General features: G+C 45.2%; 1 pseudogene; it reads left to right on the top strand.

Moving 5' to 3' along the window:
- Positions 1–731: 731 nt before the first annotated feature.
- On the top strand, positions 732–1,895 carry LOC125537497 (uncharacterized; annotated as a pseudogene).
- Positions 1,896–3,760: the final 1,865 nt, after the last annotated feature.

Raw genomic sequence — 3,760 nt, 5'->3', positions numbered from 1 at the left:
TAATTTATTTTTAGGGCATCTACTAAAGTTGGAAGTCCTTGTTGTTGTTTAAAATAGTTTTGTGTGTTGCAAAATTTACTTGAGTGACATTTTGGTGCCCTATTATAGGCCACCTATTGGAGATGCTCCAAAGGAATAAGTGTAGAAAAAAAGAACATGAAGTAGGATGAATGTACAATTGTATTCGATCTTCGGAGCATACGTTTATACTATAAGCATTATATATGTCCAAAGGGCATGGTTTCATAAGTCATGCAAGTGATGGAATTGCGCCGGATATTCAGTTATACATCATGTTCAGTAGCGGGAAAATGCATTGTATTCGAACAAGGAAGCCCTTGAACACGGTCTAATTCAAACACGATAGATACAAATACTACGCGCGCGCAATTCTGGAGCGTCAATCGAAATTGATATTTCGTTCGTGCTTACACATACACATTCGCTTGTGTGCTTCTTTCTGCATTAGTATATGGTAACATATGGCGCCTCCTTAACCCTAGCGTTTAAAGGTTTCCAAACTCGTTGCGTTTCTTTCCGCATGTAACATAGTGGGGCCTCCTTACAGTTGAAGGTTACCAAACAAGCTTTGTTCCTGACTTCCTATATAAGGGCAGCAATGTCGACGGGGAAATGCACCACACACTCTCCTAGTCTCCTTGACGGTTTCACCAGTCTTTCCCTCTCCAATCTTCATTCTCCACCCGCGAAGAAATCCTACTTACGTGCTCATGGCCTCCGCTGGCGCTGATGAGTCGAGCAACGTCATGGAGAGCGGCGGCTCCACCTACCGCCACGACGACCGCACGGGCTCTAAGTCCGGCGGTTCGGGCAGCCGTCCGTCGCCCCAGCACAAGCGTCCACGCGGCCCCGGCGATTTCCTCTTCGGACGCGTCCTATTCGTCGCCGCTAGCTCTGCAGGTCCGTCCTCTCCTCAACACCATCACCAACGCTACACTAGGCAGCACTACGATCCGGCAACGACATGGAAGCCCCAGCCTGTTGTTGAGAGCCCGGTTTTCAACAACACAACGGTGGTAAATATGATGAGGCGCATGAACTATGAGGTCGGGTCCGGCTCTGGCCTCGGCATGCACGGCCAGGGCATCACATCTCCTGTGAAGGTGGTAAAGCGGCCAGAGAGCGCTGGTTTCGGCACGGTTGGCGGCTCGGCGCCGAGGGAGAAGGATCATACGACAACGGACTTCCCAACAAGGTCCCGGAAACCTTGCCGACCAAATGGGGAGCTGACCAGTGCGCGGACGAAATCTCTCGAGCGGTCTACAACGACTGGGAGATGGGCGACGCTGACGGATCGTGGCAGCAAGGCCTGGAGTTCTGCGAGAAAATCATCACTGTCTCGCTGAAGTGCGGGAGCTGCAAGTTGGTGCCCTGGACGACGGCGAGCATATGGTGGTGGACGCGGCGGAGGTGATCATCAAGGTCGTGGCGCTGGTGCACGACAAAAATGCATCGGGAGAGCTGACGGCGGGCGACCTCATCTTGGAATTCATAAGGCTGAAGAAGTTCCCGGAGGAGTACCAGACGTACTGCCTCACAAACACGGCGGGCGTGCTCGTGGCGCCACTCGTTGGCCCGGTGCTCCAAAGGTGGCAGCCCCTTTGGGACCCGGCCATGTGGCTGGACGTGTTCGTCGTCCTAAGGAACACACTGGACGACGGGTCGGCCATGTCACCGTACGCGGAGCTCGTCGAAGACACGGTGGTTCCGGCTGTCCAGGCATTGGAGTCAAGGCCACGGACTCCGAGCGGATGCAACGCTTCCTGGCGGGAGGAGATTTAGCGGCGCGTGAGAAGGCAGCTCACCCGCCGGCCACCGTCAGCTGGCCATTCAGCCGGGCGGGGGAAATTCTGAACTTCGAATTATTTTTATGATTACACATATAACTTAGTAGTGTAATTTTGTGTGTGGGTTTATGTTATTTCTTGAGAAAAAATAGAGACATGAATGATCGAGACATCTTATTTACTTCAAAAGTCTGCCACTAATGTATGCGTGTGTGGTCAAATCTCAAATGCAAAACACATATTTTCTCTATCAAACTGCAGAATCAAGTTTGAGTACAGATTTTTCTTATGCAAAGTTTTCTTCATTATAGGCATGTATAGCTCAAATCTCAGACCTTGCATACACATTTCAGAAGAAAATGTAAGGCACCAAACAATGCAATGAACTCCCTCCAGAGCAAGTATTATAGACAAAAAATAGCAGAAAGCAAAAGAGATCGACGCAAGAACCACAGCGAGTCTTGTGATCCCAACTCTAAAGTAACACTTCCACATCACTGCTATACACAATCCTCACATATGTATAATACTATTACATGCAAGTTGTGCTGGGGCTGGAGATTTAGCGGCGCGTGAGAAGGCAGCTCATGACTGGCCGTGATAAAGTTGTTCTGGACATGGGAAATTATGCAAAACTATACTTTTTAACTCCGAATTCTTTTTATGATTATTATACATGTGTGTGGGTATATGTTATTTCTTGAGAAAAAATAGCTAGAGACATATCTGCAAACTTCTGAACTTCAAATTCTTTTTATATGATTGTACATATAGTATATTTTTTGTGTGTGTGTGTGTGGGGGGGGGGGGGGGGGAGGGTATGTGTTATTTGTTGAGAAAAAACAGCGACATGATCCATGATCGACACATCTTGGTCACTGCAAAAGTCTGCAAACTTGGTGAATTAGCTTGCATCGTAATACGTGTGGCGTGTGGCTGCTAATCCTAGAGATTAGCATTGTAATGGTCGAAAGCCGTTGTACCCGACTTCTTTACCACTTCTTAATGCAAATGCGTCTGTCTATTCTAGAGGAAAGAAAAAAAAAACTGCAATAATGAATGGTCAAATATCCAGGCAAAAAAAAGTGTGGTCAAATGCAAAACACATAAGTTCTCTCTGTTAAACTGCAATCTCAAGTTTTAGTATAGATTATACCTGTGCAAAGTTTTCTTCATTACAACTTACAAGGCATGTACTGCTTAAATATGAGAGTTTGCATACACATTTCAGAAGAAAATGTACGGCACCAAGCAATAAAATTCCTTCCAGAGTGAGACTCATCGACATGAAATAGCAGAAAACGACATCCACATGAGCTGAACTCAGTTGATATCATTTACCACGGGATATTATTAACCATGTCGCAAATACCACCACAAGGGTTGCGAAACGTTTTTGCCAATATGATCCTGACTCTAAAGTAACACCGGTGTCATTCCACATTCATATCCACATCCAGATATCACTGATATACCATCACTCAAAATTATTAATATTACATTATTCTCAAAAAAATGACATTACTATTTACATTTTGTTGCTTGCTTTATCGAATGTATACAGCTTCATAATCATTACTCTATGCAAACAAGATCAGTCTCATGCTCATGACCTATTTGGATCGAAACCAGTCCGCTGATTTTCTCTGAAACATATAAACAAGTTGGAGCAGTCTTCATTACATGTATTAAGTAGAAAGAAACACTAGGCCAGGGGGCGCACCCCAGGGGGGTGGGCGCGCCCTCCACCCTTGTGGCCAACTGGTGAGGCCCCCTGGTGTGTTCTTTGCACCAGAAATTCTTAAATATTATATAAAAATCATATAAAAAATCATATCAAATTTTCAGGGCATTTACAGAACTTTTATTTTTGGGACATTTTTTTATTGCATGGATAATTCAGAAAACACACAGAAAATACTATTTTTGCTTTATTTAAACTAAATAACAGA

The sequence above is a fragment of the Triticum urartu genome, chromosome 2A (genome assembly GCF_056163025.1).
Source record: "Triticum urartu cultivar PI428250 chromosome 2A, HENAU_Tu73, whole genome shotgun sequence".
Lineage (NCBI taxonomy): Eukaryota > Viridiplantae > Streptophyta > Magnoliopsida > Poales > Poaceae > Triticum > Triticum urartu.
The sequence above is the reverse complement of the archived record's forward strand: the minus strand, read 5'-3'. Positions and strand labels throughout refer to the sequence as shown.